Source organism: Gavialis gangeticus, unplaced genomic scaffold (genome assembly GCF_001723915.1).
Source record: "Gavialis gangeticus isolate Ggan-Ray unplaced genomic scaffold, GavGan_comp1, whole genome shotgun sequence".
NCBI lineage: Eukaryota > Metazoa > Chordata > Crocodylia > Gavialidae > Gavialis > Gavialis gangeticus.
Window position 1 is genome coordinate 10,220,896 of NW_017729028.1, and position 21,845 is coordinate 10,242,740.

General features: G+C 42.9%; 1 protein-coding gene across 1 annotated transcript in view; it reads left to right on the forward strand.

Moving 5' to 3' along the window:
- The first annotated feature begins 180 nt into the window (after window positions 1–180).
- GREB1 (growth regulation by estrogen in breast cancer 1) overlaps window positions 181–21,845 on the forward strand; it is a 219,612-nt gene continuing 197,947 nt past the window's right edge. The window contains exon 1 of the mRNA XM_019520757.1: window positions 181–303. The gene's annotated coding sequence lies outside the window, so the exon portion shown is untranslated. The remainder of the gene's footprint in view (window positions 304–21,845) is intronic.

A 21,845-nucleotide genomic window follows, 5' to 3' on the forward strand; every position in this document is an offset into this window, starting at 1 on the left:
GCATAGTCATATGTACACGCTGGACAATGAGTCAAGGAGACAGTAGTAGGCAAAGCAGTCTCGGAAGGTGCACAGGCATACAGATGTGTTGGGTGAGGCAAGTCCACGGGTAGTGCAGGTATGTTCTGGGTGGTGGGGCAGGAGGAGGAGGAGGCTGAGAGAAAGAGGGAGGGAGGAGAAAGCAGCATCTCTATCTCTCCACAACAGGCTGCTAGCAGCAAGGGAAGTCTTAGTCGTCCCTAATATCCATCACTCCCTGTTCCCAACGTGGTCGCAGACAGAGCAACAAAGAGGGAGTCGGAGGTAAGATCCCTTCGACTTGTAAATCTGTAGAGTCTGCCAGAAACAAGGAGAAGCAGCAGCAGCACAGAGGAAAGATTAGCAGCACCTGGAAATAGCCAGGGAAAGGGATAAGTGGAACTTGCACTCCTCCGAGGAAGAATAAGGAAGTGTGAGCAATAGAGTAAGGGGGGGAGTAAGGGAACAGGTCAGAAATTCTTATCAACTAGGAATATCCCAGTGTGGGCAGTTTCTGTCCCAGCTCTCCGTACATGAGGAGGGGTGAACAGAAGGACAAATGCTGTCCCATCTGAAACATAAGGAACAAACTTAGAAACAGGCTTGGTGAAATGTTCTGGATGAATAAAATACAGGTTTAAGGCTGTGTAAGTTATTGTGAATTCATGTAGCTTTGGCATAAGGCTTGGGGTAAAACAAAAATAAATGAAAAATTTCAAAACTGACATTAGGTTTTGACATATTCTAATGGCATGTTTTGTTTTTTAAATTTAGTCTGATGTTTCATTTCCAAATTGAGCTACATTTGATGTTAATTATGATGATTTAAGCACATCTAAAAAGCGTTTTGGTTTTGACTGAAGAAAATGTTTAGTTCCACCTTCAGATTTTTTTTAGGTTCAATGAGGAAAGAAAATAAATATTTTGGGTTGATCCAAAATTAATTTTTAAAAATTATATTATTTTGGTTACTGATCCAAAGAAACAGCTGTTTCTATTGGTCTACATATGAAGATTCCATAATGTTGGTTGAAGCTGGGATGAAGGAAGTCAAATCTCTGTATTAACAAGCTTGGTCCCCTTTTCCACGCACTCTGCCATACTTGTTTATTCTCCTCTGTGGGGTAGATGTTGCCCCTTCTTTGGTGTTTGTCCAGCACCTAGTACATTGTGAACACATCTGAAAGTGAAAATGAGTAACAGTAACATATGGTTCTGCATTTAAATGTTATGAAACTTTCCAAGAACTGGGCAGTTATTAGGGAATCTAACATTTGTTTCATGTCTTATTAACAAGGTTATCTGGGAACTGTATTTCTGTTTTCATTATGAAAGAATGAAATAAGGTTCAAAAAGTGAACTTGAAATATTTGGGCCCTTTGGAAGTTTCTTGTACTTCTTCTTCATCCCCCCAAGAAACCAGCAAATGGTTTCAGTCTGCAATCTAGAAATGGGAGAAATTAAGGTAAAGGGCCCGAACTGCTGTAAAGTGATTTGAGATGGGGGTGCCAGGATGATTGAGTTGTCATTCTCTGCTGTCTTGGTGAGCTTGGAGGTGATAGGTCTGATTCTGACTTCTCTTACATTTGTGTAAATCTGTTGACACCAACGTAAGTGTGATCAGTATCAGGTTTTATATTGCTCTTTTTTCAGTTTCTGATCTTTCCTATAATCTGTGAACAAGGACTGGAGAAAAGAAGAGCCACTTAATTTACAGCAATGGGACTTTTCTTTCACCAGCTTTTATGACCACATTAATTGTTATTTCAGGACTCACAGTTTATTACCTCTTTAAAACAATAAATATATGAGTGTGACTTTGGGCCTGGTCATGCTTCCTTGAAGTCAGTGGGAGTTTTGTTATTGACTCCACTCAAAATGGATTATGCCTTTTATCTAGGAAACCACCAGGCTCCCTCCCACCTCCCAACCTGTATTTAACACAGAATGAAGAGTGTCTTGTTTATTTATTTGTTTGATTCTGCTCTGGTTTTACTAAGTGCAAGAAAACCATGTGCCCTCTTGTTCTATGAACAACCCCCTATGAATACATGTTTTGAAAGTTTTATGGCGATCTGCTTTCTAATGAAATAAACAATTTTGCATGCAAAATGGCTTTAAGTTTCTTGCTAGTAAACTAGTTTAGATTTTTTACTGTTTCATTTTTGGAAACCGAATGTTCTGACTTTCAAAGGGCATAACTGTGATACATATAATGACACCACAGTAAAATAACATTAAGATCTGACTTCAACTCATAATAGCAAGTCAATTCTACCGAAAGCTGACTCTTCTTAATTAGCTGTATTGTGACACCTCCTGGTTAGACTGTGATTAGCTGTGATTAGCTATATATGAACAATATTACGCAGAAATGTATGTTTTATTGTTTTACTTCATAGGGTCTGATACAAAGCTCCTTGAAGCCAGTAGGAGACATTTCATCTACTTCAATGGGCTTTGGATCAATCTTGTGGTGTGAGATCAGGCCCTGATGGGAGATCACATAACCACAGAAGCAGAATAGACTGTCTTAGGGATGGAATTTTACTCATTCTTCTGAACTTTATTGCTTCTGTGGATGTCAGACTGACACCATGCTATTGGTACCTGTTGGTTCCTTTTTTGTTGTTGTAATTCAGTTGAGAATGCCTGTATTTTTCGGTTTGTTAAATATGTATGTATATATTTTTTTTAGAAATTATTCTGCTAAACTAACGCTTGTCTACTTGTCTCTATATTTTAAGTCTTTAGGGATGTCAATTTCTGATGAGATACTTCATAATTTTTCAAATGTTACAAGATTTTATTACCTACGGAATTGGCTTAGGATGATATGAATAGTGTGGTAAATACGAGAAAAGTTTCTCTTGTGAATTAGTCATTTAAGGACTTCTTTTTGCCTTTGTTATTTGTTTGTTTTTTGTTTTTTTGTTTTTTAAATGAGGACTTTTTCAACATTAAGGGCCCCTCACTTCCAAAGCTTTCCTTTTAAGCTGTTTTAAAATGGCAAGTACATAAAATGCTTCTCCGGATTGGTAAACTTCATTTAATTGAATGCTTTTGTTCTGTGTGCACATGTCCACATGTCCACAGGGACTAGCACATAATGTGTCTGCACTGAACAACTTAAACACAACTGCATGAAGTCCTCCACAGCTTAGTAGAAAAATTAGGGGGTTTTATATGTATTTTAGGGGATTTTCATATCACATTTTCAGTCTAAGACAAATTGTTACCATTGAGTTATGAATTCTTAAAGGTGGTGCTTGTTCAAAAAAGAAATGCTGGCAGATCCTGAAATATGGTAACAATGTAGCATAATTACCTTTTGGAAGGAAATATTTTTTTTATTTATTATTGATTGTGACTCTTCTAGTAAATGAAGTCTGAACAGAGAATGTGATACACAGGGATCCTGTTTTTTCTCTGATAAAAAAATCCCCAATTTTTGGATTAAAAAATTAACCCAAAATCCAGTTTTCCATGATTAAAATGAAAAGCCACTAATGTATAGATATATATATATCTATAATGGTGTTTCATTTTAATCATGGATCCCTGATGATAAGTGATCTGTCACACTTTTTCACCCTAATTCAAAAATAAAGCATGTTGTACTTAATAGTTGTGATTCTAAGGATAGAAACAATCATGTGAATAAGAGTCACCATAAATGGTCATTAAAAGACTTCGTGTAACTAATTTTAGATATAAATTTATTTAATAAAATAACTTTTTTCCCCTCAAAATCCTTTCTTTTTCTCTTCTAGACCATAGTAAATGATACAGTTGCTCTGCAAGTGTGGTTAACTACTCCCAGGGCAAAGGCAGCAGAGCGCAGAGCCCCAACCCACAGTGTGCATCCTGCCTCTGCCCCAGCAACCAGTCCGGGGGCACATGCCCCCCCATGCTTTCCCCAGGGGTGCACACAGCAGCATGGAGCTGGCCCCCCCGAAACGCTGGACAAGTCACCCATGGCTCCATCCCATGACCTGCTGTGGCCCTGAGTCCCATTCACCCCAGTGCGTGCCTCTGCCCCAGCCCCAGCCCCACTCCCTTCCTCACCATGGGGCCCTCAATCTGCCCCCCACACCCATTCCCTCCCCATGCCCCTTCTCTCCACAGACTTACCTACAGGGCGCTCTGTCTGTGTGTCTGTCTGTCTGTGTGTGTGCATCTGTCTGTGTATGTGCATCTGTCTGCCCCTCACTCCTAAGCCACAGCACACCCAACCCTACTGCTGCCCCTCATTCCAGAATCACAGTACCCTGCATCCTGCCAGGGCGTGTGGGGACCTCCCCTCCTCGGGCTTCAAACCCTAGACACACACCCACAGCCTCCCTCACCTTCACAAATTCCCCCTCCCCCCATACACAGTACCTGCATAATTTTGCAAAATTTTGAGTTTTTATGCACATAATTTTGAGTTTTTAGCTGTGTGATTAAAATTGTGATTAATTGTGACTCATTTTTTTATATCATGCAACTGCTTAATTGTGATCAAACTTCTTAATTGTTTGACAGCCCTAATAGTCTTGGAATCACATTTTTCTGTCTCTCCTTCTGCTAGTGTATGAGTGGTCTGTAATGAATAAACAGTAAAACTGGTCAGAGAAAAAGTGATGTCCCATGTACAAGGTGGAAACATGGGCAAAGAGAAAAGTAGATACAATATTCTTGGATATCTCAAGTTCTATTTTTTTGGGGGGGTATTACTTCTAACAGTAGTACTTAACATTTTCTGAGGGTGAGAGCAGTTAAGCACTGGAACAGGTTGTGGAATGTCTATCCTTAGCAATTTTAAGAGGAGGTTAGAAAAACACTTGATTGGTATGGTTTAGTCTGTGATGATCCTGCCTTCATTAGGGGGGTTGAACTAGGTGACATATTGATGCCCCTTTCTGCACTAGTTTTTATGATTTTTAAGTGTGATTTTTTTTTTCAGTTGAAAAATTTAATCCTCACATAATTTTACAATTATGTTGTCCTTGTAGGACATTTGGTGTTGTTATTTTTAGTTATGGAAGCAATGAAATTGTTGCTCACTGTGCTAAACATCAGTGCTGTGTGCATCTTTTATTTCTAAAGACGTTTATAATTTGACAACAGTGACAAGGATATTCTTATTAAGGTCCTGAACCAAAACTCATCGTGATGTGTATTTGTCAGTGGGGTTTGGTTTGGGCTAGATCTGTTTAGACATGCAGCTAAATGTTCTGTAAAGATGTATCTAAACCAGTGTTGCTCAACCTATCTGGTCCTGTGGACCAGAGCCCGTGCCTGGGGTCAGTCCATGGGTGTAAACCAGTGTGCTGGCCTGGCACACTGGGTCTAGCTGCAGCCTAGCCCTGTGTGCTGGCATACTCTGTCTTGCAAGGCCATGTCATCCAGCCTGTAGGAATCCCCAGTGGTCCAGAAATTAGGTGATAGGGGAGCAAAGGCTGCCACCATTCCTCTACAACCATATTAACATTGCCACTGCTCCCCTGCTACAGTTTCTGGACTGGTGAGGAGCCCTGTGGGCCAAGTAATGTTGGTCCGTGGCTGAGATCTGGCTTACATGCCATAGTTTGACCTAGACCACAGGTTCCCAAACTGTGGTATGGACTGGGGGTTACACAGCAGAAATTGTGAAATGGTGGTATGCACTGGGGGGGAGGTACACGGGACAACTCTGGGGGGTACATGTGAAAAATTGTGTAATGGCAGATTTAATTTTCATTATAATAATAAATGGCATTTAAGGGGTTAAAATATAAAATGTATGCTGGTAGGGGTATGCGGGCAGCTGGTAAATCTGGAGGGGGTATGGAATAAGAAAAAGTTTGGGAACCTATGACTTAGACCATTGTTTTTCAAACTGAGGAACTTCATCCAATGAACCTCTTAAAGCAGTGGTGCTCAACCACTATTGCCCATGGGCCAGATGAGTGGCATGGGCCTGGTCTGGGGGCTGGATCCTGCATGCAGGGTCCATCCATGGGCCTGATCCAGTGCAGATTCAGTCTGTGGTTGTGATTTGGAGTACCTCCACATGCCAGTTCTGGCCACAGCACAACTCCATGCACCAGCCTGCCCCCAGGTGCCAAGTTCGGCTGTGACATGACCTCACATGCCGGTGTGATCTGCCATGCAGGGCCACGTCATGTGAGCCACCCCCTGGGTCTGGAAATCTAGCAGTGGGGGAATGGTGGCAACATTAATTACCACAGCTCTGGGAGCAATTAATACTGCTACTGCTTCCCTACTGCCAAATTTCTGGACTTGTGGGGATTACTACAGGCTGGATGACATGGCTCCGTACTCTGAATCTGGCCCATGGGCTGGAATTTGAGTACTACTGTTCAACACTGAAACAAATGCGTGGGAAAAGAGAAGAAGAGAAAGGGAAATTATAAATAAAGGAAAAGACAAATAAGAAAACTGAAAAAACTCTAGCTTTTTTAGGCTTTTGGAGAAGTTATACTGGGGTGGTAGTGCAATGGGGCAGAATTCTGTTCCCTTTTATATAGCTAAATTACACTTGTGCAGCCAGATAAGTAGTATTTTAACATTTAAGCAATGTTTGCAATTTTATTGCCCATGCATTGTGGACATACTCAGTAGGCTACACACTGGCTGGGCAGGTATGTGGCTATGCAGGTGTATATGCTGCCATTAAGGTCCAGAAAAAATGAGGAGGCAGGAACTCCTATGTTTTAGCTCCAAAAGGTAAGTGGTTAGGGCACTACCCAGAAGACAGGAGAACTGTCACTGATAGTGTTGAAACTTTATTCTGATTTCCCATCACCATGTTCTAACTGCCATGCCACAGATTAAGTATCACCCAAACTCCTCTCAAGCATGGTTTCTGAAGATAGTTCACTATTCCTTGCATTTAATAGTCTGTGGATAAAATGGAGCACAGCAGGGAGGTTGCTGCCTCATTGAGAGCAAGAGTCCAGGCTAGAATCCTCATTGAGCCATCTCATTGAACTACAAACCCTCTAGCATGTTCTCTTCCTCCTGGCCCCACTTATCTGCCTCTTTTGAGATGGTTATATAGGTTGTTCCAGAGATATTGCCAATCAGAATAGTGGAAAGTCACCACCCTGAAGCTGCACTGTTGAATTTGTTATGAAAATGTATACTGCTTTTGAGAGAGTTGCCCTGTTCTAGGTTATAGAACTTAGCAGTGCACAAGTTAGAAATTGCTTTGGCTATTACAGTGTCAACATTTTACATTGAAAGCCCAAAGCCTCAAAATTCATCATCAGAAACTGGAACTGGTATTTTCTGTGGTCACACGGAGGTACATACAGAAGTTTGGGGAGGTTAGGGGTAGATTAGATGGCATCCAAAATGGCCACTCAATCTATCTTAGATCTCCCATGTGTAGACCTTATGCTTAGATCCCTTGTTAAGTCCATCTAAATACAAATTGTACTCAATTTTCAAGAAGGGTAGATCAGTCTAAAAATGGTTGATCTGATCTAAGTTAACCCTACCTCTGAGATAGTTTAACCTAGAGTGGGTTGGCCATTTTTAGACTGATCTAACTTTCCTGAACTTCTGTATAGTTCCCAGCACAGCCCTTGGGGTGGGAAAGCCCAGCTACTTTTCCTACCTGCTGCTCTGGCACCAGGCTGTTTGTAGCCCTCTGGCCCCTTGCTTTATCCCCCAGAGACCACCCAGTAGACCCCATGAACCCCTCCTGATTCTACCAGACCCCCCAATTCTCCTTGCAAACCCTGCCTGCTCCCTAATTCCTCCCGTAGACCTCACTTGCCTCCCCAGTCTTCACTGGATCCCTGCGGATGATGACTGGATCCCTGCGGATCCTGCCTGCCCCAGCAATCCCTCCCATGGATCCTGCCTGCCCCCTTGCTCTCCCCACAAACTCTGCTTGCTCCTCCAATATCCTGCAGAACCTCCCCAATCCCTTCCCAATCTCCCTTGTGGATGCCGCTTGCTCTTCTGAACCTCTCCACCCCCGTGGACCCCATCTGAGCCTGCTTGCCTCCCTGATCCCCCCAACCCATGCACTGTTGCAGCCTGGGGACTAATTGTCTAAGCAGCAGCTCTGCAAAAAAGAATCTGGGGGTTACAGTAGACAATAAGATAGATATGAGTCAGCAGTGTGCTCTTGTTGCCAAGAAGGCTAATGGCATACTGGGCTGCCTTAGTAGGAGTGTTGCTAGTAGATTGAGAGAAATAATTATTCTGCTCTATTCAACACTGGTGTGGCCACATCTGGAGTACTGTGTCCAGTTTTGGTACTACAGGCAGGATGTGGATGCATTGGAGAGAGTCCAGCAGAGAGCAATGAAAATGGTTAGGGGGTTGGGACACATGACTTCTAAGGACAGGCTGAGGGAACTGGGTTCATTTAGTCTGCAGAAGAGAAGACTTAAAAGGGTATTTAATAGTAGCCTTCAACTACCTGAAAGGCGGTTCCAAAGAGGATGGGGCTAGACTGTTCTCAGTGGTGACAGATGACAGAACAAGGAACAATGGTCTCAAGTTGCAGCAAGGGAAGTTTAGGTTGGATATTAGGAAAAACTTTCTCACTAGGAGGGTGGTGAAGCACTGGAACAGGTTACCTAGAGAGGTTGTGGAACCTCCAACCTTGGAGGTTTTTAAGGCCCGGCTAGACAAAGCCCTGACTGGAGTCATCTAGTTGGGGGCGGTCCTGCTTTGAGCAGGGGGCTGGATTAGATGACCTCCTGAGGTCCTTTCCAACCCTAATTTTTTATGATTCTGTGATTCTGTGAACCTCCCTACTAGCCCCCCTCCCCCTGACTTACCTTAGATTCGGTGACCATTTTTAAAGAGATCAAACCTCCCCCTAACCTCCCCAAATGTCTGTATGAAGCCACAGTGACTATTTGATCACCATAGTATGTTCATTAAAATTAATGTTAGATGTTCTGTTATAACCCATGATGTAAAGTTCTTTAGAATTCCACTTCTCTATTAGGCAATAAAAATGTCGTTTTTCACCTCAAAGTCTCTATGGACATGAATGATTCTGTGCATTTGGACAGGAGAAATAAGCTGTCCGGATCAGTTGCAGAAGTCAGGACTGTGCCAAATTAGATAATTAGCTTTGTCTAAAATTCCCATTTTTAGTTGTAGCTGAATTTTATAATTTTATAATTTTTATTTTGAATTTGTAATTGTAGCAAATTGCATGGGGAGATATATAGTATTTTGCAGGCATGATGAACATCTTGTAATGAGTTTAGCAGTGCAATATAGTCTGACAAATGAGTGCTTGGTAAGAGCTGAATAGGCGCTTTTATATAATCCCTGCAACTGCAAATGCCTAAAAACCCTCTGTAACCTCAAATGGCCAATTTATTTTCTTTAATTGTATAAATATTTACAATTTTGAAATCTACAAAATTTCATGCATTGGGTAGATAATGCTCCTCTGTGCATTTTCTATTGATATACTTCTTGAATCTTCTTTTGCTACAATAATATTACCTCAGATACAATTTGTAGTGTTATGCATGGCCAGGTATGGGCAAAGGCAATTCAGGGGGCAGGAAAAGGAAATCGTCAAGCAGCATGGAGAAGACTGTTGTGGGTGAAGTGTTTTGGTTTGCAGCTCAGGGATTAAATATTTTTTAAACAAATTGTAGCTTTCAGCTGCTTAATTTCTAAATTAATTATTCCTTTGGGGGTGCTCTAGGAACTAGAGAGAACCTGAACAAATAGAGAACTAACAATGTTATGCAAAAATGGTTGCCTCTGCTTTCCACTGTAGCAATAGCCACCAGACATAACAGCACATAGGCAGAGTCTGATAGAACATTTTTTAAATTCCTTGTTACAGTACTAGAATAGATAATGGAAATACAGCACTTATTACTTACTGGATAAATCCCTTCTGGAGCACTGTCACTCTGTGTTTTCATCTGAATCTTGGAGAGTGTCTTTGATTGGGTCTCTGGTGTCATCTGCAGCTGGGTCTGTTGTCATCTGCAGCTGCATAAATTGCTAGGTGCACATAGAGGGTATCTTGGTTGTTCAGGATAATGGGAAGTCACCCTAGCTGAAAACCATGATTGCCTGCATAGTTTCTGAATTTAGGTCTGCCTCAATACAGGCTGTGGCCAAACTGTCCCAGATATATTGGCCTTTTGTGATGGTCTTTTTGGGAAATATCCAACCCAGCTTTTCATAGCCTGGATGTATACTGGAAACATTATTAGAGGACTTACATTTGTCTTTGCAATTTTTGCAATTTTGCCTCAGCTTCTTGGTCTTGGACATGACACTAACACATTTCTTGGGAGTTTCCCTCTGCTTAATTTGCTTTGCTAACTGCTGGCACGTGGATGATGGCATTCTGGTTACTGATGGAAGTATCCTGCTCTGGTGGCATGGACACTGAGGAGAATGGCTAGAAGCCCAGAGGTCAAGAGTTGGAGGCCGTAGCAGAAGCACTCACAGTGTGGCCACGTCAGCTCCCAATGACTCTGTGAATTCTATCTGAAGAAGACACGCTGTGAGATCATTTGTTTGGAAGCAAAGCAGCTCATGTCAAAAGATACATCAGAGGAATATTGTCATGTGGTCAGTGCCTCAGGCACAAACAGACTCAGACAAACAACTATTAAAGATGATCATTGACCTCAATAAGAATGAGATCCAGCACTTCAGTCCTACCTGTGCAGCTGTGGATAATGGAGCTTGGGACTTGTCAACACAAGGAAGTTATGATGGTATAATTTGAGTGGGCCTTTAAACAGATATAGTTAATCTAGTCCAACAGTATGTGGGTACAGTTACAGATGGTGTACCCAGGGATGCTCATGATATTATCCTAAATGAGCACATCCACATTAGAATATGTTGTACTTTCACAAAATGACATCATGCCATTAGTTGATTGCCTGAACTTTCCTGAGTGTTCCCAGGTAGACTTGGTCTTGTGCTGGCACAAGAGTGGCTTATTTGAATTTAGTTTACAGGGAAAAAGGACAGGTTTGAGTAAACCTAAAATAAATCACTCCTGTATGGAAATGTGTCCACACAGTATTTTGGATTGATTTGACTGTGTCAGGACACACAAACAAATTACTATAAGAGAAGAAAAGCGTGGCATTAGCCTGCATCAACTGCTCTGCAGGATCTGCTTTTTTTCAATGAGGGCTAAGCTACTGCAGATCAGTTTTTACTCCAAAGTAATATCAAACACATGGGTGGAGGGTCAGATTAGCTTTGTGAGACCTATGAACCAGGATGCAGCTGGAACCAGAAGTAGTATATTGTAGCTGCCTTCCTGCAGCACTGACAGTGGGTTAATTAGCTGAGGGAGTGCTAATTGGCCTGGGGTGGTCCTACTTTTAACATGGCTACATTGTTTTTTGCTTAAGGCATCATAGTGTAATTATCTGGACTAGCTCTGTAGCTTCTACCTCTGCCTCACAGAGAGCTAATTCACTCACCTGCAGCACCCTTCTAGGGCAGCTATGCTGCTTCCCATTGGGGAGTAGATTGTGCAGAACATTTCACTTCCTCCTATTGCCAAAAACAATCCCTAATTTTGGACTAGAAATGGATGATGCACATGGATAGTTGAAGATGTTCAGGCCCCTGCTATCATTGAGGATCTGATCTTAAGGTCTTAGGATCATAAAGAAGTAGGTCTGGAAGGGACCCCCACATTTCATTTTTTTGATTTACAAAGGTCCAGATTTGATAATATACATTCACCCAGCCATGAAACATATTTTCTGAGGTCTATATTCCTTAAGAATGTATACCAGTTTGTATTTGTATGTATGTATTGATATGGATCTGAAAGAAGGATAAATTTTAAATTGCTTCAAAATTATTTCCCTCTCTCTATAGATATGCCACACTTGTTTCATTGTTGCATTCAATTTACAATCCCCATAAAAAGGAGAGAAGCATAACTCTTCGACAGTAACCAGCATCACTTTTTTTGTCTTTTGCTTAAATAGAAATATATTCGGGTTGGAAGGGATTTGTGTTGGAAGGATCACCCCTATCCAAACCATCCCATACAAATTCTTGTCCAACCTATTACTAAAACTCCACAGTCAACTCTGTCACACAGCCACAAGGCATAGCACCCTAACCTTCCACAGGTAAAACAGAAGGGCAACAGTAGTTAGTGTCTTGCTGCTGCAAGAGTTGTTAAAATATGCTCAAGAGATCCAAGGAAGAGGGCCACATTCTCTGCTGCAGAGGAAGGCAAAATCATCCACAGTTCATACCAGTCTGGCCATGGGTCAATTTCTTTCCTGACCCCAGATGTGGTGACCCTACATCTAACAAAGTGAGGGAAATGAGGCAACTTTTCACAAAAGAATAAAAAATATGGCCCCTGCAACTGTTAGTGGATATTTTACTAAGAGAATTTGCAGTTTTCCTGCAACAACAGTATTTTTGTATATATGGAGCCATATGATATATAGCATATATGGAGTCTAAGGGATCATAGGAAAGTATGGAAGGGACCTCAGAAAGTCATCTAGTCCAGGCCCCTATTCAAGGCAGGATTTTCCCTAACTTATTCCAGTCACATGTATCTAACCTGCTCTTGAACATTTTCATGGATGGAGAGTCCAAATCTTCTCTAGGTGTCTTGTTCCACAGCTTAACCAACCTCATAGTCAGAAAGTTCTCCCTAATCTTTAACCTAAATTTCTTCCGCTGCAGTCTGAGGCCATTCATTCTAGTCCCCTATGGCCACAGAACATATGAGGCTTATTTCCACCCTGTCTATAATCATTCTTCTGGCCTTTGAAGACTGTTATCAAATCCCCCCTTCAGTTGTCTCTTCTCCAGGCTAAATAACCCTAGTTGGATTCTAGACCTACCCTCCAGAGTAACTGGAACTCCACTCAACTTGGTGTCATCCACAACATTGCTAAGCATGAACTCACTCCTATTATCCAAATCATTAATGAATAGACTGAACAGTACTGAACCCAGGATAGACCCCTGCGAAACTCTGCTTGATACCTCCTCCCAACTAGACATTTAACCATCGATGAGTACTTGTTGAGCACAATGATCCAGTGAGTTAGGTAGCCACATCACAATACTTTTATCTAGTCTCTATTTCCTTAGCTTGTTAACAAGAATGTCATGGGCAACCAATATCAAAAGCTTTGCTAAAGTCACGGTATATCACATCCACTACTTTTCCCCATCTACACAGCCTGTTACCTTGTGATAGAAGGAAATCAGGTTGATCGGACATGACTTGCTCTTGGTGAATCCATGCTGGCTGTTTCTCTTCATCTTGTTCCCCTTGGTGCTTCAGGATAGATTGTTTGAGGACCTGCTGCATGATCTTTCCAGGTATCAAGGTTAGGCTGACTGTTCTGTAATTCCCCAAACCCTCCTCCTTTCCTTTCTTAAAGATGGACACTGTATATGCCCTTTCCCAGTTATCTCGGACCTCACCTAAGCTCCATGGATTCTCAAAGCAGATAGATAGCTAATGGTTCTGGCATTATCTCAGACAGTTCCTTTGGTACCTTGGGGGTATCCATCTGACCCAGTGGACTTGAAAGCATCTAGTTTCTCTCAAGTAATCCCTAACCCATTCTGCCATTTCTTTAGGCTGTGTGTCTCCTTGCTGCCAATTGCAGTTGTCAACTGAGAGCTCTCCCTATTTGTGAACACTGAAGTGAAAGAGACACTAACTATTTTAGCCTTCTCTGTGTCATCCGTAAGTGGAAGCTGCCTTTTGCATTCCATAATAGACTTATAATGTTGTGGTCTTCTTCTTTCAATATACTTGTAGAAGCCCTTTTTGTTGCCTTTCATGTCCCAAGCCAGCTGTATCACAAATTGTGGCTGTTTGTGGGAAAGGTTTCCTTTAACTGTTCTTCAACCTACGGAAAGTGTTTCTGATCTCAGTCACATGATTGTGTTTTAGATCATCATTAAAATCAGTGGAGCTGAACCAACATGGAAGTGGAGTTAGGTCAGAATTGGGTCCAAAGTAAGTAGTTTTATTCCGGTCAGGTGAATGATTACTTCTTCACTTTAATCAAGCATCCTGGGTGACACCTTTGACCTTTTTTTAGTCCATTGGTGTATAGCCAGTGATTTGAATGGGGCCAGAATTACACATGCTTTTAGTCAGGCAAGTGTCCTGCAAATTGCAAAAGTCATTTAAAAAACTTTTGTATGGGTAGTTATACAAATACCTAGCAAACACTAGTGCAAGGGTGGCCAAGCTGCAGCATGGGTGCCACAAGTGGCATGGGCAGCCATTTGTGCATGACACGCAACAGAGTGGGGAGGGGAAAAGTAGCACAGTAGCAGATATGGCAGGGAGCAGGAAGCAAAGCATCAGATCAGGTAAGGGAAAGGGATCAGAGTAGCACTTGAGGAGGATAAAGGACTAATGTGTAGCATGCCTGCCAAAAAGATTCCCCCCCACCCCTAGTGTAAGACCTGATACTCCCAGAATGTATCCACTCACGGTCTAATCCAGCTCCCATTGCCTACAGTGGAAGCTGAATCAGTCCCAAGCTTGGCTTTATTTGAACGACTCAAGCAAGTGATAATTTGTAAAGATGGATGCATAAGTTATTGTTCTTTGGTATTTTTTTTCTATTTGTTCCTGCTCCCTGACTATTTAGATTATGCAGAGGAACTTTTGCCTTAACAAAAACCACAGACGCTCAAAAAGAAATTTGACATGTAATAATATGGTTAAAAAGTCTTGTTGAATACAGCAGCTTTTCAGATTTGCATGGCTAAGGCACGCCAGCTTCTATAGCCAGTGACTCCCAAGAGAGCAATGTGGCTAGCATTATGTATAGACTAGCCAATTGTCCGTCAAGAATGATGGCGCGCCGGCACCCAACACCCTGCACCGCCGCCACCTCCCAGGAAGGCGGTGGGCGGAAGAAGCTTGTACGTGGCAACCGCTGCCGCCACTCACTGGCTTGTGCTCCAGCCGCCGTGCATCTGACCGTGCACACCTCCCCCACTTCGGCCTGCATCCAGCTCTGTGCACCCCCCACCCCCTGTCACTCCATGTGTGGCCCTGTGCCCTCTGCCGCTCCACCTCCAGCCCTGTGGCACCCACCCACTGCTCCCCTCCTGCTTGGCTCACTCCGCTGGAGCCCTGCCCCGCTCGTCATTCTTGACAGGCATGTCTTCTTCAGTCTCCGGTGCAGCAGCTCCCTCCCCCCACCTCCCTGCCCGCCTCTGCGTCCTCCCTCAGAGCAGCCTGAGGGGGTGGCAGCAGTGGTTCCCTCCCCCACACCTGCCTCCGCCTCCTCCCTGGAGCAACTGCAACTGCCTACTTGCCTCTGCCTCCCTGCCTGAGGCAGCCGCGGCTCCTCCCCTGGAGCAGTGGGGCTTGCAACCAACTCCCTGTCTGAAGCTGTGATGGCTCTCTCCCTGCCTGAGGAGGCGGACCCCGCAGAGCCAATCGCTGCTGGTCCTCCCTGCGGTGCATGCGCAGTTGCCCAAAAGTGTTAAGGACAGACAGACACGCAGACAGACAGACTAAGCCCTTTATTATATCAGAATGCTACTGATTCTGACCCAAGCAACCAAGTACCTTTTTACAGCTGATGTGACTGGAAGCAGTCTCTGGCCTAAGGCCAGAACAGGGCTTGAATTCATACATCTTCAACCATTCTGCAGCCATAGTAATATGACTCTACATAATTACTTGAGTATATAAAATAAAAGGCAGTGGACTAGGAACAAAAGAAAGGCTTTAGCAAATGCATGTTAAAGTAAGAATTGTTTCTGCATAAATTCAAAAGTTATTACAACTTTATAGTCGTTAGTGGAACAAAGTGAGATTTTTGAGAATGGTTTCTGAAATAGAGTAGTGTAGTTTCCCCCACTCCGTTTCCACCAAACTCCTTGTTGGAAATCACATTGTAATTCCAGCTGGTATACTAGGACACAAAGGTATTATGGAAAATAAAAGAAATCCCTAGCTTATTGCCTAAATTTGGAAAGAATTTTTACCATGGCTGACCATGCTTCAAATAAGATCTTTGTGTCAGAGTGCAGAGGTCAGGGTATAGAAGCCTTGGGATATCAAAAGGTAGTGAGAAGAATGGCTGGGATTTCCAGCAGCCGGAGAGTGCTCTTTTGTTTCTATTGGTCGGTTGTCGTGGATGATGCCTGTGGACATCAAAGAAATGTCTAAACAGTGTTATCTAGCTCTGTCCTTTGCCCCCTGCCATGTAATGGGCCTCTTTTCAGGAAAACATTGAGAAAGCTGAGAAAGCAAGTTGGTCCATACTAGTGCTTTTAATTCAGCAAGAAAGCAGATCAGTAACATTTGCACTAGCCAGTAAAACAATCTGTTAGCTTCTAAAAATGCAAATTGGTCAAGCCTGTAAATTACGGATCCCACATTCAAGGAGAATTTTCCATGTCTGATTTTTCATACAAAAATAAGTAATTCTTTAGTGTCACTCTTGCATGTCATGGGGGATTAGGAAGAACTGTGGGTTTTTTTGCAAAATTAGACATGACACAAAGATCTTATTTGAAGCATGGTCAGCCATGGTAAAAATTCCTTTTGATATTAACAAACTGTTTATTTTGCTTTATGGGGAATAAAACAACAGAAGCTGGTATTTGATATATTGTAAGCTTGAGACATTGACTCCAATGGTAAGGGAAATTTGCAGTTTTCAAGGGGAGCAGACTTTTCTTAGAAACCAATACAAATGGCAGTACATATTCCAACTATTTCCTGTTTACACTTCTCTTTCTGCAGTTTCAGTGGTTAAGGAACAACCAGTTAAGTGTTCCTTCAGTGGACTTTTGTTTAGAAAAAAAAAGGGGTGGCTGTTCTGTGAAATAAAAAATATTATTAGGATAATGTTCAAACTGAATAGGCATTTTGAAATATGTGGTTGGATATTATGAAAAAGGGCACAATCTGTCAATTATAGTAATTTTGGTGGCACCTATGCTAAAAGTGGACTTTGTTATACTTTTTCACTCCCTAGTTCTGTAATTTTTTTTATAGAGCAGTGCTATTTAATACCCTGATCCTGCAACAATATTAGATGAGGTCTGTCATCTTTATAGACCCTCACTTTTCCCCTTGAATACAGCAGTCACAATGCACTAAGTTAAATAGGTGCCAGATCTTTGTAGGATTGAAGCCTAATATTAGTGTTTTGCCTCTGAATCAACCTCTGTGGAAGCTAAATGTAACTCTGTGTCATTGTTGGTTTTATTTCTTACAATGAAATACTGCTCTTTCCCTCATATAAAGAGTATTTTTATATGATTGCTTCTTTAACTACAATATAAATACAAAACAGAAAGGACAAAGTTACAAAATATAATATAGGGCAATTTATGTTTAGAGTAATTTAGGAATAATGTACAGCAACAGACTCCTGTTTAGAGATATGCTGCAAAAGTTCTAAGTTGTTGGGTAACATTTGCAAACAGCCTAGGTAATTTAAGCATTTTTAATTGCTCTCCTCATTTCTAAGGCTGATTAGACCTATAAGGTTTGATTTACATCAAAAACTTAAAGATAGATTAGATTTCATCAAGTTTAATAGCCCTATTATCGTAACAAAAACATTGTGAGAGTACAGTCATACAAATATCCAGTAAATTTGATTTGAACCCAGTGTGAGATACTTCTGGGCTTAGTTAAAAATTTAATTAAAAATAAAACTAACCTATGTTTTATTAAATTGCTTAACAGCAAAATGCAGGTGTCATTCTTAGTAAATGGGTATATAAACTCTTACAGAGTGCTTTGAATATTGTCTGTGTTTCCAAAGGTCATAAATTAGACATCTTTTTCTTCAGTGTAAGTCCTTTTATTTCAAATTTTGGCCTAAGGTAATTTGAAATGAAAAAGAAACCATTAAGAGGTAGACATGAGTGAACTTTTGCTAGAAGAGGACATGGATTAATATCACTAATGCAGGTTAATGCTTTATAGTCAATTGTACAACCAAAAAATCTCAGTAGCCAATGTGCTGGGATAATGTTTATTCATCTGGCTTGATTCTGTTTGAAAAATGATATTTTGAATTGAGTTGCCCTTACTAAGATATATCCTCATCTATATAAGTGATCAAAGGAAAGCAAGATTTCTTATATTCTTCTTTAGTACTACAGTAAAATTTCAGTATAACTCCTTGTTTGCCATCCTGCCAGAAAATGTGAGTAGCCAGGAAAAATTTCCAGATGATAAATACAAGGAGGTGTATATTATATGGCTGCATATATTGTATTTTGTACCAGATGCTTTCAGCAAAGTAGAGAGAAAATGGAGCGAAATTGTATTTAAATAATTTACTTTTATTCTTTGCTCATTTTGTCATACTGTAGTACTTCAATTTTAAGTTTTTATGATTCTGATCCTACAGATATCAACATGCTTATTTTTACACAAATAGCTTTCATGAATGGAGTGGGATTAATTCCATGCAAAAAACTGATTACATGAATAATCATTTGCAGAAGTGGGACTTTAGATCTATTGGGTTAAAAGGTGGAATTCAAATTTTATTGGTAACCATGCAAGTATACAAATAACATATTTCAGTGAGGGGTTGCTCAGACCTGTCTGAGCAATGAGTTAGTCTCTTGTTAGCTGAAGAACTAGCAGACATTCTGTGCATGTCAGGAATACATAGTTAACAAGTAGGGAGGAGGAAACCAAATCAACATGCAGAAAAAGAGAATCAGCTTCTCCCCATAACACTTACCAGAGCAGCAATGCAAGTACAGGAGCCTAGCCAATGAAAGTGCTGATCTCTTCATTTATCTTATCCAGGCCATTTCTCAGAATTTTATTTCCTCTGATTTTGTGTCTAGTTCCTCTGCTACAGCACCATCAGACATTGCAATCTTGAAGTCCTATTTAAAAAAAAATCTTGCACCATCCTGGCTACACCAGTCCAACCCTACTACTTAAAAATGCATCTTCTTGAAGCAAAACTGGCATTGCTAGAACCAGCTTCTCTAAATCTTTTAAACTGGAAACCTTCAATGCTTCTGTCATGACTTATTTTGCTTAAGATATTGGAGGTGGTGGAGAACCTTAGTCTCCATTCTAAAACTACATACTACAAGCATCCTGTTTCTGCAGGTAAAATCACTGCTCTCCTTGTAGAAACCACAAGTGTACAGATATTCCAGCTTTTTCTTCTAGAGAAAAATAAACTGACCCCAACTCAGAAGTTGTTCCTAGTAGACTGTTTCCTGGGAGAATGAATGTATGTACACTGACCCTTCTGATAAGAGGCTGAAGCACAATCCTTCTGCATCCCACTAAGCTTAGCTTCCAGTCCTCCCATGGGTCCAAGGAAACAGTGTGTAATTCAGGTTGGACTCTACTGCTCCAGCAAGGCAGGAAGCAAACCAAATCTCCTGAGTGCTTTGGGGCCACAAAAGCCTAGCCCCATCATCAACCCCACACTGAACTCCAGGGCTTCTGGGAGGTACAGGGTGCTGAGACTGCTGTGTCCCCTGCATGTGGCACTGAGCAGTCTGGATTTGGGACACAGACCCAACCCCCATCTAGCATTGCAGACCTTGCCCAGCTTGCCCCTGCTGTTTCCAGACCAACTAGACCCTGCCTTCCTGCCCAGTCCCTGACACAGACCGACCTAACGGCCTCCCAGACCCAGGCCTGCCCTCTCTTGAACCTAGACTGGCATGCTCCCAACCTCACTGTTCCCAGACCCTGCATCCCGCACCCCCTCCAGACCCAGACTGCACTTTTAATATTGATTCTGTTCCAGTGTCCTTAAGTCTTGGTCTGGTAGTGGTGGGGTCTGGAGCATCTGGGTTCAGCATGGGCAGGCTCAGGGCAATTTGGATATGGGGGCAGAGTCAAGGTACTTTGACTCTGTGTCTTGGGAGGTGGGGTTAGGTTGGCTTGGGCATAGGGGATGGGCTCAAGGCAGTTTGGGTATGGGGGGGTGGGGTCAGGCCAGCCTGGACATAGAGAGGGATGGGGTTGATGGATCAGGTCATGGCTTTTGGATACAGGGGGATTGGGCTTGGGCTGGCCTGGGTACAGGGAGATGGGGTCTGGGGGTGGTGTGTCCAAATATGAGGGTCTGGGGTCAAGGCACATTGGGTACAGGGTTCAGAGGTGGGCCATTGTACGTCTGGAGGGGGTAGAATCTGGTGAGTGTGAGAATCACAGAGGGTGTAGGGTTGGTTTGGGGTCTGGCTGCTTTGCATGGTGGGAACCCACCTGACCCTCACTCACCTGAATAGAACCAGAGTTACCCAGTGAGACCCACACCCCATTCATGCACCTAGGCACCATGGAAGCACAGCTGGGTTCTTCCTCCTCTGGTGTCTATAGATGGTCCAGTAACTGGATGCAGGCAAAGTTCCAGGACCTCTTTGCCTGCTGGAGTGACAGGGACAATTAGGAGCTCCTCCAGCAGAGCCATCAGAACAAGGAGGTGTTCCTGCAGATCACTGAAGAGATGAAGGTGTGGGAACATGATCAGGGCTGGGTACAGTGCTGGGTGAAGACCAAGTGGATATGGACCTGCTACAAGAAAGTGGTTGACTGTACCTGGACCTCTGGAGGCACCATGCACAACATGCCCTTTTTTGATGGGCTGCCCAACATCCCTGAGATGTGAATATCCTGTACACCTTTGACTCCAAAAGGCACACAGGGATTTCCTCCTCCCTATCTCTGCCCTCCCCTCCCCCCACCAAAAGCAGGAGGGGCAAGAAGGCCTGAAGATCCAATAGCACTAAAGGAGTAGCCGGCACTGGAGTGGGAAGTCAGGTTGCTTGAAATCTTCTTGAGCCCACTCCATGACAAGGTAGCACAGGGCACACCAACAACTTCAGTGTGGAAACACAGGACCAGGGCCCCAATGCCATGCCATCTACATCACCACTGGTGTCAGGAAGGTCACCTGTTCTCTTGGTGACATTAACCCTAGAGAATCACTCTATGCCATGTGCTATGACACACCTTTTTCCACCACAGAATTAAGGTTCTGTTTCCCTTCCTTTGAGGGCACTTCACAGCCTCTGCCACAAACCCAGAGACCAGCCACCATGTCTCCACCTCTCTGTGCAATGTGCGACATGCCTGAAGCACAGCCCACCTCACATATTGGTAAGGATCTACTTGGTCCACCATGCATGGATATGCCAGGGACATGGATAAAGAGGAAACCTCCTAGTTTCCCCCCTGGGACAGGGTCATGCCAGGCTTGCAAACAGGGTTATGAAAATAGTGTGGGTAGAGCAGAAAGCCTATAGCCCATCGTCCCAGAGTGTCAGCTGTTGGCTGCAGGCTGGTTTCCCCTCCAATCTCTCCAGAGTGGTCCGGGGCCAAATTCTGGGTATCTATGGCCCCTACATCCCATCTGAGCCCCAACCCCTGAAGGCATTTTTCTGGAAGGGGGGGAGTGGGGCAGGGAGGGAGGTGTTGAAAGGCTGCTATTAAGCCATGCCCTTGGGAGGGGACTGTCAAAGAGCCCAGGGTGATACTAGCTATGCGTTCAATCAGTTGTTGTAAGGTCACTTCCACTTCTGCTTTTCAAGGCAGCCCAGAGGCATGTACCCTAACTTTTGGGCAACTCATCATCAATCAATGAGTGAAAGCCAAGAACTCATGTATTCATAGTTTCATAGTAGGGTCGGAAGGGACCTGAGCAGATTATCGAGTCCAACCCCCTGCCATGGCAGGAAAGAGTACTGGGGTCAGACGACCCCAGCAAGGTGTACATCTAGCCTCCTCTTAAAGACCCCCAGGGTAGGAGCCAGCACCACTTCTCTTGGAAGTTGGTTCCAGATCCTAGCTGCCCTGACCGTGAAGTAGCGCCTCCTGATAT